The sequence below is a fragment of the Aedes albopictus genome, unplaced genomic scaffold, assembly GCF_035046485.1.
Source record: "Aedes albopictus strain Foshan unplaced genomic scaffold, AalbF5 HiC_scaffold_418, whole genome shotgun sequence".
Lineage (NCBI taxonomy): Eukaryota > Metazoa > Arthropoda > Insecta > Diptera > Culicidae > Aedes > Aedes albopictus.
In genome coordinates, this window is record NW_026917219.1 from 13,053 (window position 1) to 25,000 (window position 11,948).

The 11,948-nt window shown below is 43.1% G+C and overlaps 1 long non-coding RNA gene across 1 annotated transcript; it reads left to right on the plus strand.

Annotated features, from left to right (window-relative positions):
- Positions 1–6,357: 6,357 nt before the first annotated feature.
- On the plus strand, positions 6,358–10,708 carry LOC109411408 (uncharacterized). The gene is made up of 3 exons (XR_009995861.1): positions 6,358–6,806; positions 6,877–7,076; positions 7,377–10,708. It is a non-coding gene; the product is annotated as an uncharacterized LOC109411408 (long non-coding RNA).
- Positions 10,709–11,948: the final 1,240 nt, after the last annotated feature.

Here is an 11,948-nt window from a genome sequence, read left to right on the forward strand (position 1 = left end):
TGGTATTGGTGGAGTAACTTCTACAGGGATTCCTAGAACTTCTAAAGGAATACGCGGAGCAACTCATGCAGGAATTTTCAGAGGCGCTTCTAGAGAAATTCCCCGATGAACTGATTGTGGGATTCCATATGAGAAAGATTTAAAGCCACTTCTAGAGGAAGTTTCAGAGGAACCCCTGCAAGAATTCTCGGAGTAAAGAATTCCCGGAGGAGCAAGAATTTCTGGAAGAACTCCTATCGGAGTAACTCATGGAGGAATTTCAGAGATTCCTTCAAGAATGGCTCCAAGGATACCTCCAGGAAATCCTATCAAATTCATCCAGGCATTTATCTCAGATTCCTCCAGGGATTCATTCAGCAATACTTTCAGGGATTCCTACAGAAATTTTTCCAGTTTTCTCCAGGGATTCCTACAAGAACTCAGATTATGAGCAAAAGAGATTATTTCAGGAATACTTTCAGAGCTTCCTCCAAGCATTCCTCCAGGAATTCCTCCAGGGATTCTTTTAGGAATTTATCCAAATTCTTCAGCATGTTTTTCCCAGAGATTTTCCCTGAAAGAAATCCAAGGATTCCCTGTAATGATTACCCCTGAAATTCAACCAGGGATTCCTTCAGAAATTGCTTCAGGGATTGTTCCAGGAATTCCTCCGAGCATTTCTCCAAGACTTCCTCGAGGGATTGCTCCAGACTCGCATATTATTGACAGGCAGTGGTTCTCAACTATATGTTTATTGGTTAGAGGTTGAAACAGTAATGAAAGGAATTTTCGTTACACCCAACTTGACACTTCAGTCCAGTGGTTGTTGTGATCCACAAACGCTGTCTCCGATTGCTATGTTCAACACTCCTCTTCAATCGGACAGGTTCAGCTTACTTCGGAGGAACAGAAAGGGTCCAGCAGGAAGTCTTTTTGTCAGTATAGGGAAGTGGAACCACCTCGGCAGGGGTCCTATTTTGGGCACTTTTCTGCTATAACTCAGACAATTCTGAACCAATTGACACAATTTTCGGAACGCGATGAGATACATATAGTATCTAGCCGTGTACAAAATTTCAAGTCGATTGTTTTGGAATTGACTGAGTTATAGCGAAGAGTGCCGAAAATAACGGCCGCTGCCCAAGTGGTTCGCTACCCCATCAGCAACTTGCTCCTTCGTCGAAATATAAACCGTTTGGATGATCTTGTTTTGGATGCACTTACGAATGAAATGGAATCGTATATCAACATGCTTCATAGGTTTATGCTCCCGAGGTTCTTCCGAAATTTTAATGCAAGATTGATTATCCTCGTAGATCTTCACCGGTTCATCCATAGGTATTCCAAGTTCCCGAAGAGATTTCTTATCCAAATGGCTTCACAAGTAGCTTGACTAAGAGAAACATACTCAGCTTCAGTCGACGACAATGCTACTGTGTTCTGCTTTCTAGATGTGCATGAAACAGGTCAGTGGCATCGAAAATCTGGTACACAAATCCGGATATTGAACGTCTGACTTCACAATCGTTACCCCAGTCAGCATCAGCATAACCAATTAGGGCATCTGCTTGGCAACTACGACGATACCTTAATCCGAGATTTCTCGTTCCCTTCAAATAGCGAAGTAATCGTTTGAAATGTGTCCAATGCATATCTGTTGGTACCGATTGAAATCTACTGAACAGGTTAACTGCTGCACTGATGTCCGGTCTTGAAGACAACGCCAGATATGATAAGCTGCCTACCAGTCCTTGGTACGGATCTTTCGTGATTGGTCCATTTCCTTGCTTCTCCTGTTTTAGTTGGGGTTCAAGCGGCGTTGATACAGAATGGCAATCCGACATTCCAAAATGCTTCAGCAGTCTATCAATGTACGGTGATTGACTTATCTTCATTTCTCCTCGATTTTGGTTGTAATATATCTTCAATCCAAGGAATTGTTTCAGTTCGCCCATATCGCTCATTTCGAATATCCTGGACTGCTTTCGTTTGATGCAGGCAATTTCCTCCAGATTGTTCGAAATCAGCAAGATGTCATCGACATACAGCAAGAAGTATACGGTAATATCTCCAACTATTCGAAAATACAGGCAGCTGTCATAGGCAGATCTTTGGAAATCCAGGCTCAGGATAAAATTGTTGAATTCATCGTTCCAGCTTCGCGATGCTTGTTGTAATCCATACAGCGATGTCCTCAACTGGCAAACCATATTGGCTCCCTTTTCTTCAAAACCTCCAGGCTGCTACATGTATACTTCTTTTTTAAAGTCCTGTTCAACAATGCTGTCTTGACATTCATTTGATGGATCGCACATCGCTTTTGGTTTGCAACAGCCAACAGGATTCGGATCGTAAATATTCTTGCAACCGGCGCATATGTTTCATTATAATCGAAATTATTCTTCTGTGAATATCCTTTTGCTACTAAGCGGGCCTTGAAGCGTTCGATATTTCCATCTCGATCACGTTCGAGTTTGAATAGCCATTTACAGTCAACGAATGTTTTTGTTTTCGGGTTTTGCTTCCAAAGTCCAGGTTCCATTGTTCAACGATGATAATTCCGACTTAATAGCTCCTATCCAAAATCTCCAGTCGCTTCTTTTCTTCAGCTCATCTATGTTATTGGGGATCTCGTCGACAAGTGCTTCAGCACTGCGAACGCCAACGCCAACGTTGATTCTGCATTGTGCGTCATACGATAATCGTTGAACCGGGTCGGTACTTTTATCGCTCGCTTCTGCACTGGATGCTCACTGAACGTTTCATCGGCTGGACGACCTCGTTTCCTACTTGGACCTTCCTCATTGTCAAGAGTTTCACTTGCATCATCCGATGTTGGAACAGGTTCATAATGTCCAGCATCCACGTTTTCAGGTTGCACCTCTTCAAGACAATTCCCCGGCTCGTTTATAATTCGCTCCTCGCTATCCAGTTCATCGCTAAACTCACCCACGTCAGCTGTAGGAAATACTTTTGGCTTCTCTTTCTTTCTTTCATCAAATATAACGTCACGAGAAATAAACAGCGTCTACTTCCGAGGATCCCAGGTTCTGTATCCGCTTGTGGCATATCCTTGGGCATATCCAACCATAATGTACATCTCTAGCTTTGGTCCAACTTACCTCGTCGCTGTTTCGGTACATGCGCGTAGACAATTGATCCAAACACTCGGAGATTGTATATGTTCGGCTTTCTCGAATATCACATCTCGTATGGTGTCTTCACAACTTCCAAAGCACTACTCGGACTACGGTTACTCAAATAAGTAGCAGCCAAGGTTCACCCCACAGGCTCTTTGAAAGACCAGCATCACAGATCATCGAACGTGCCTTGTCCAACAGATTCCTATTCATGAGTTCGGCTACGCAGTTATCGCACCGCTATCCGTCAAAATGAAATGTCCCTGCCGAAATTCCTGGACGAATTTCTAACTTTTTTTTCGCAGATGCAAGATGAATTTAAAAGGAACTCCTGGACGAATCCAAGAAAACAAATCGGGAAGAATCTCTAAAGGATCTTCTACAGGAATCCTTGAATGAGCTCCAGGAGAAATCCTTGATGGAACTTTTAGAGAAATGTTTGAAGAAAAGGAGTTTCTGAACGAACCCCTGAATAGATTCCTGGAGGAATCGCTCCAGAAATCCCTCGAAGAATACCAAAAAACTTCCTGAGTGAATCTCTGATGGTGTTCCTAAAGGAATTTCCGAATGAACTGCAGGATGAAGCTGAAAGTAATACCTGTAGGAACTCGTGAATAAACCCCGGGAGAAGTAGCTGGATGAAACACTGGAGAAATCCCATCATTAATTCATGAAAAATTCTGGAGGAACCTTTGAAAAAATTTCTGGAGAAATTCCTGAAGAAATCCCTGAAGGAGTTTCTGTAGAAATCCCTGAAAAAGTTCCTGGAGAAACCGCTGAAGAAGTTCTAGGGTAAATCCTAAGAAGAGTTTTTGGAGGAAACTTTGAAGAAATGAAGGAGTTCCTGGAGAATTCTCCGAAAGAATTCTAGAAGACATTCCTGAAGGAGTACCTGGAGAAAACTCTACAGTAATGCTAAGAAAAAATCCACAAGGAATGCCTGGAAACATCTCTAAAGGAGTTTCTAAAGGAATTCATGATGGAGTTTATGAATAAACTCGTTAAGGAATTCCGGGAAAAATCCCACAAACAATTCTAAGAAAAATCCCAAAGAAATGCCTGCAGATATCTCTGGAAGAGTTCTTGATGAAATCTCTAATGGAGTACCTGGAGAAGTCCCTCAAGGAATACAAGAAGAAATCCTCCAGGGATTTTTAAGGTAAATTCTCAAAAAAAAAAATACTGGGCACCTCAGATGCCATAAAAGCTAAGCTCTTGCAAGATGTGAAGTTCTAAGGAGGATTTTTTCCTTTGTTTTGGCGTAGCGTACCTACTGGGACAAAATCTGCTTCTCAGCTGTTCAGAGTTCAGTGTTCTATGAGCACTTCCACGGTTATTGACTGAGAGATTCATCTGCCAATGGCCGTTTTACATGTGTATATTGTGTGGCATGCGAGAAGATACTCTATGCCCAAAGAAATTTGTCCTTTTACGAAAAGTTTCCTGGAAAGAAACGCAAATCGAGCCCGTCATTTTTTCCCTGAATGACTTATTACCCAGGACAATCTGTTATACATCATTCGTTATTGTATGGGCGGTTCATACGAAGATAAGTGATGATAACGATTTATTGTTTCAATAACCTAACGATAATCTCGATTTGTTTACATTTGTTACTGTGGACGTTTTGAAAAGCTACGCGAGAAGGCTTTCATATCGACACCCAGAATCTATTTTTATCGACCTACTCTCCTGCCCTGCTGGCTGCTGCTGCATGCAAAGTCAATGCCATTCAATCCAGTGCCCAAACGGTAATGAAGCAAATTATTTTTGTTCCCATCCCATCGAACGCAAAATAATTCTAGCATGAAACGCTCTAACCTTGCTTCGTCGGAGCAGGCTCGACCCTTGCCCCTGCTGTTACGTAACGTCCGCGCTTCACAAACGGGAAGAAGGCGAGCATTCTATCCTAATCGATATAGCAAAATATACTCAGTAGAAGCAAAAAGGAAACGTACCCTTCCGATGGTGATTATGGCTCCATCGTCTCCCACGTAGAACCCGGGCCTTCCGGACGGGGTCTGACTGGCACTTCCGTTGCCCTCGCTGCCGTTGTTGCTGCTGCCACTGCCGCCGCCCAATCCGCAGCCACTGCTGCTGTTAATGTCCTGCTTCAGGCCCTGGTAGCCCGACTCCAGCTCCGTGTAGGACATCCTCCTTGGAATTTCACAATCAACGTGTCACAGAAAATGGACAATCACTTCACTGCTAGTTGAGCTGACCACCAGGGGACCAGTGCCCGCTAATTGAAACTATTATCACCCAACTTCTACAACACTAATCTTCCCCCGGACATGATTGATTTTCACACGCTTGATTAATCACCGATTTTCCCCACCAAAAAACTTTTTACAGCACAATTTTCCAACACTGATCATTAGAGCAAGCATTCACCCATTCAAACGTGTTAATTTCACCCGCTAAACTACAAAATGACGGCACATTTTTCACTTACATAAATCAACAACAGTTCGTCGAGTTCCTCAAAGAAAAAATCCGACATCTTTGTTTCACTCGCGCACCACGATCCTTCTTTTCTTGGTGCGACGACGATGAGAATCCACAGGCGAGCGATGATGCTCCCCGCACCAGCGCCAAGGATGACACTTTTTCCAGCTCCGCAACGCGACCTGAATGACAGCTGATACGATGATGGCTGTCAACGCGGACCGAACCGAATCAAAACAAAACGGGCCGAAAAACAAAACCACGACGCGAAACGCAACACCGTCAGCGCGCAGTCGCTGGCTGCACGACGCGAGAACCACGGAAGCACAACAGAAAACGATCGGAAAGACGAAACAGCAACAGTCGCGCGTGCTCGCAAGAGTGTGGGTGCGTGGGTGGGTGATTAACAAGAAAACACGAATCAAAACAGAAGACCGAAAGCCGGCTGCTGCGCGAAGGAAACGGTTTTTCGCGTTCAAATCACGCGAAGTTCAGAAGAAAACAAAACGGGAAAACATCGCCGTTTCAGGGTTGAATAAAATGATAGAAGTTCTACCAGGGCTGTGAAAAATATTTGGGCATCAAACTAGGGTGGTCCATACAAAATGGATTGGATTTGGATTTGAATGTGGATAGGATTTGAATTGGATTTGAATTGGAATCGGATTGGATTTGGATTAGATTTGGATTGGATTTGGATTAAATTTTGATTTGATTTGGATTGGATTTGGACTTGGATTGGATTTCGATTGGATATGGATTGAATTTGGATTGTGTGGTATTGTACATTGAATAATAAGCAACACAGCAAAAAATATTGTAATCCGCCTCGATGTAATTGGACCTATGTATCGAAAACTCGATGTAACGGTGATTTTCAGATGCAAAATTACACTATTTCGATGCCATGTTACATCACCCTTGAAATTACACAGAAATTCTAACACTATTTTCCTTTACGCATTACTTGTGTAAAATTTTCATTAAGAAAATGGTAATATTACACAGAAGCAGCTGCAACCAAGCGGTTACAATTTTGTGTGTACAAAATTACACAACTGGATGTCATATCGCATCTCTTCACGATGCGATAATGAGTCGCGCCGTGCAACACTGTTTTGTTGTGCGAGCGGAGCGATCAAACTCTGGTCGGCCATGTTTGATTCTTCGCGAGTTTTGCTTCAAGCAGCTGACGGTTTCTTGCGATTTTTCATCGGTTTTCTGCGTTTTCTGGTCTTGGTAAGTTTTAATAACGACTTCGTTCTTGTAATAAATAAAAAATCACTAATCATATTTAATATACTTTCAGCATTCGGCAAAAATGTACGCGCCAAGACTGCCGCTCAAGCCGGAGCTGGCACTTGTGATTTTTGTGCCGGGCGCTGAAGGAAAAATCTCCAGCAATCTACAATATAGAACAGCGAGAACCGACCACGGATTCCCATGTCCTGGATGGGATATTCCGGAGGGAACGTCGCATACATTGCTCAACGTATCATATTGAGCCAGGTGAGTTTTTTATGCCAAACGGTCCAGTTGGTTGAACTCCCAATGACGAGGAAAAGGCGCTGTTGAGAACCGAGATTTTCCGACCCGCGATTACATTCGTCAAACTAACGCCAGTTGCAGTGCGATGGTCAGCGGTCCTAGTTGGCAACCCATCATACTATACCCTACATTTGGATTAGGAAACAAAATCAATTTAGCTCGTCAAAATTCCGGATTTCCACTACGCCTAATCACAGTGGAGGCACACTTCCACAGTTATTAACCGATTTTTTTTTTCTTTTTTTGCATTTCTTGTGACAGGCACACATTACTCAAACTAGTGGAGTGTGGCCCTCGTCATGAATGGTGATCCGTTGCTTGCGCTGCCACGACGCTATCGTTATCACGTAAAGAGTTCGCCGGCTCTATAGGTACCAAACCAAGCCAGTAGGAGTAGGTGTAACAACTATAAACCCATGATCGTCATCGCTGGATAACATGTTCGGTCGGAACACTCCTAGCACCTGTGACCTAGCACCTATAGGACTGAGAATATCGAGGAAACTACGTGCCCGTGGTGAGGATTTGCTCCTTTTGGAGAAGGACAATGAAACTGTCGACATGAGCTCCGGAAAGGGTTTTCAGGTACGTAAAAAATCGTTTGTGAAAAACTAGAGCTTCTGCAGGTTTTTATCCTGTTATCGACTGGCAATTCAGATCGTTGAGCATTTCTGAAAATGTTGGACAGCAAATTCTCACGCTAATCACGCACGTTAGTTTGAATGAGAATTGTTTTCTCAATGTACTTAATTTTGTTACAAAATCTAATTTTATTTGTGTCCTTTATATTTACAGAGTTCTTCCAGGTGTTCATCAGGAATTCCTCGAGAATTCCTACAGGAGTGCCTCGCAAAATCTTCCAGGAGTTCCTCGGGAATTCCTATAAGAGTTCCTCGAGAATTCCTCTAGTAGTTCTTCCAGGAGTTTTTCAAAAACTCCTCCAGTATCTCATCGAAAATTTCTCCAGTAGTTCCTCAGAAATTCTTCCAGAAGTTCCTCGGGAATTTCTCCAGGAGTTTCTCGGGAATTCTTCCAGGAGTTCTACGAGAATTTTTCCAGGATTTCCTCGGAAATTCATCCTAAATTTCTCCAGGAGTTCCTCGAGAATTCTTCGGAAATCCTTCCCGGTGTTCTACAGGAATTCCTACCGGAGTTCTTGAGGAGTTCCTCGCTAATTCCTCCAGGAGTACCTCGAGAATTCCTCCAGGAGGACCTCGGGAATATCTTCAGGACTTTAAAAAAATGCTCGAGGAGTTCCTCGGGAATTTCTCCAGGAGTTCTTCGGAAATTCTCCCAAGAGTTTCTCGCAAATTCATCTACGAGTTCTCCAGAAATTCTGTCAGGAATTCTTCGAAAATTATTCCAGGAGTTACTCGTGAAGTCCTCCAAGAGTTCTTTTAAATTCTAACTAGGAAATTCCTACTCAAGTTCCTCGTTTTCCTCTAGGAGACTATCAGTAATTCCTCGAGAATTCCCCCGGGAATTTCTCTAGAAGTGTCTCGGGAATTCCTCCAGATTTTTTTCCGGGAGTTCTTTGCGAATTACTCCAGTAGCTTTTCGGGAATTCCCCCAGGACTTCCTACAAGAGCTCCTCCGGAAGTTCTTCAGGAGTGCCTTGGAAATCCCTCCAGGAGTTCCTCAGTAAATCCTCCAACAGTTTCGCGAAGATTCCTCCAGAAGTTCCTTGGGAATTTTTCCAGATGTTCCTCGGGAATTCTTCCAGAAGTACCTCGGAAATTCTTCCAAAAGTTCCTCGGGGGGTTCTTCCAGAAGTTTCACGGGAATTCTCCCAGAAGTTTTTTGGGATGTTTTTCATAAGTTACTCTGATTTTTTTTCCAGAAGTTCCTCGGGAATTCTTCCTGAAGCTCCTCGGGAATGCTTCCTGATGTTCCTCGGGAATCGTTCCTGAAGTTCTTCGGGAATTCTTCCAGAAGTTCCTCGGAAATTCTTCTAGAAGTTGCTTGCGAATTCTTCCTTAAGTTCCTCGGAAATTGTCTCAGAAAATCTGCGGGAATTCTCCCAGTAGTTCTACGGGAATTCTTCCAGAAGTTCCTCGGAAATTGTTACAGAAGTTCCTCGGGAATTCTTCTGAAAATTCCTCGATAATTCTTTCTGAAGTTTCCCGGAAATTCTTCCAGAAGTTCCTCGAGAATTCTACCAGAAGTTCTTCGGGAATTCTTCCAGAAATTCCCCGGGAATTCTTCCTGAAGTTCTCCGGGAATTCTTCCTGAAGTTCCTCGGAAATTCTTCCAGAAAATCCTCGGGAATTGTTCTAGAAGTTCCTCGGGAATTCTTCCAGAAGTTGCTTGGGTATTCTTCCTCATGTTCCTCGGGAATTCTTCTAGAAGTTGCCTGGGAATTCTTCCTGAAGTACCTCGGGAATTATCCCAGAAAATCCGCGGGAATTCTCCGAGTAGTTCCACGGAAATTCTTCCAGAACTCCCTCGAGAATTCTTCCAGATGTTCCTTGGGAATTCTTCCTAAAGTTTTTCGGAAATTTTTCTAGAAGTTGCTTGGGAATTCTGCCAGACGTTGCTTGGGAGTTCTTCCAGAAGTTCCTCGGGAGCTCTTCTTGATGTACTTCGGAAATTTTCGGGAATTCTTCCAGAAGTCCCTCGTGAATTGTTCCAGAAGTTCCTCGGAAATTCTTATAGAAGTTCCTCGAGAAGCCTTCCAAAAGTTCCATGGAAATTCTTCCAGAAGTTTCACAGGAAATCTCCCAAAAGTTCCTCGCGAATTTTTCCAGAAGTTATTTAGGAAATTTCTAAAACCTTCCAAAAGTTCCTCGGGAATTGTCCCAGAAAATCCCCGAGAAACTCTCAGAAGTTGCGAGGGAATTCTTCCAGAAGTTCCTCGGAAATTGTCCCTGAAAATCCCCGAGATACTCTCAGAAGTTCCTCGGGAATTCTTCCAGAAGTTCCTTGGGAATTCTTCCAGAAGTTCCTCGGGAATTCTTTCAGAAGTTCCTCGGAAATTGTTCCAGAAGTTCCTTAGGAATTCTGCCAGATCTTCCTCAGAAATTCTGCTTAAAGTTCCTCTGGTATTCTGCCAAAAGTTCCTCGGCAATTCTGCCAGAAGTTCCTTAGGAATTCTGCCAGATTTTCCTCGGGAATTCTGCCAGAAGTTCCCAAGCAACTTCTGGTAGAATTCCCGAGAAACTTCTAGAAGAATTCCCATGGAACTTCTGGAAGAATTTCCGAGGAACTCATAGTAAAATTCCCGAGGAACATCAGGAAAAATTCCCGAGGAACTTCTGGACGTATTCCCGAAAAATTTCTGGAATAATTCCGTAGCAACTACTGGTAGAATTCCAGGGCAACTTCCTTGAAGAATTTCCGAGGAACTTCTAGAAGAATTCCCGAGGAACTTCTGGAAGAATTTCTGAAGCACTTCTAGTAAAATTCCCGAGGAACTTCAGGACGAATTCCCGAGAAACATCAGGAAGAATTCCCGAGGAACTTCTGGAAGAATTCCCGAAGAATTTTTGGAATAATTCCGTAGCAACTACTGATAGAATTCCCAAGTAACTTTCAGAAGAATTTCCAAGGAACTTCCAGTAAAATTCCCGAGGAACTTCTGGAAGAATTTCCGAAGAACTTCTGGAAGAATTTCCGAATTACTTCTGGAATAGTTCGCAAAGACCTTCTGGAAGACTTCCCGAGGAACTTCTGGAAGAATTCCCGAGGAACTTCTGGAAGAAATCCGGAGGATCTTCTGGAAGAACTCGCGAGGAACTTCTGGAAGAATTCCCGAGGAACTTCTGGAAGAATTCCCGAGGAACTTCTGGAAGAACTCTCGAAGAACTTCAGGAACGATTCCCGAGGAACATCAAGAGGCATTCCCGAGGAACTTTAGGAAGAATTCCCGAGGAACTTCTGGAAAAATTTTCAGAGTAACTTCTGAACCCCAAAAAACTTCAAGAATTTCCGAGGAACTTTAGGAAGAATTCCCGAGAAACATGTGGAAAAATTCCCGAGAAGCTTATGGGAGAATTCCCGAAGAACTTCTGGAATAATTGCGGGAAACTTTTGGAAGAACTTCTGAGGATCTTCTAGATGAATTTGTAGAGGAATTCCCGAAAAACTTCTGGAAGAATTCCCGAGGAACTTCTGGAAGATTTCTCGAGAAACTCGTGGAGGAATTTCCAAGCAATTTCTGAAAGAATTTTCAAGGAACTTTTGGAAAAATGCCCGAGGAACTTCTGGAAGATTTCTTGAGCCACTTCTGGAAGAATTCCCGACAAATTTGTGGAAAAAACCCTGAGGAATTTCTGGAAGAATCCTCGGGCAACTTCTGGAGGAATTCCCAAGCAACTTCTGCAAGAATTCTCGAGCATTTTCTGGAAGATTTTCAAAGGAACTTCTGGAAGAATTCCCGAAGAACTTCTAGGTCAATTCCCTAGGAACTTCATCGGAAGTTCCTCGAGATTTCTTCCAGTAGTTCCTCGGGAAGTTTACTGGAAGCTCCTCGCGAATTCTTCTAGAAGTTCCTCGGGAATTCTTTCAAATGTTTCCCAGAAATTCTTCCTGAAGTTCTCCGAGAATTCTCGAGGAACTTCTGAAAGAATTTCCGGGGAACTTTTGAAGGAATTCCCGAGAAACTTCTATAAGAATTCCCGAGGAACTTCTAGTAAAATTCCTGAGGAACTTCTGGAAGAATTCCCGAGGAATTTCTGAAATAATTCCGTAGCAACTACTGGTAGAATTCCCGGCAATAATTCCCGAGAAGCATCAGGAAGAATTCCCGAGGAACTTCTGCAAAAATTCCCGAAGAACTTCTGGAAGAATTGCCGAGGAACTTGTGGAAGAATTCCCGAGGAAGTTCTGAAAGAA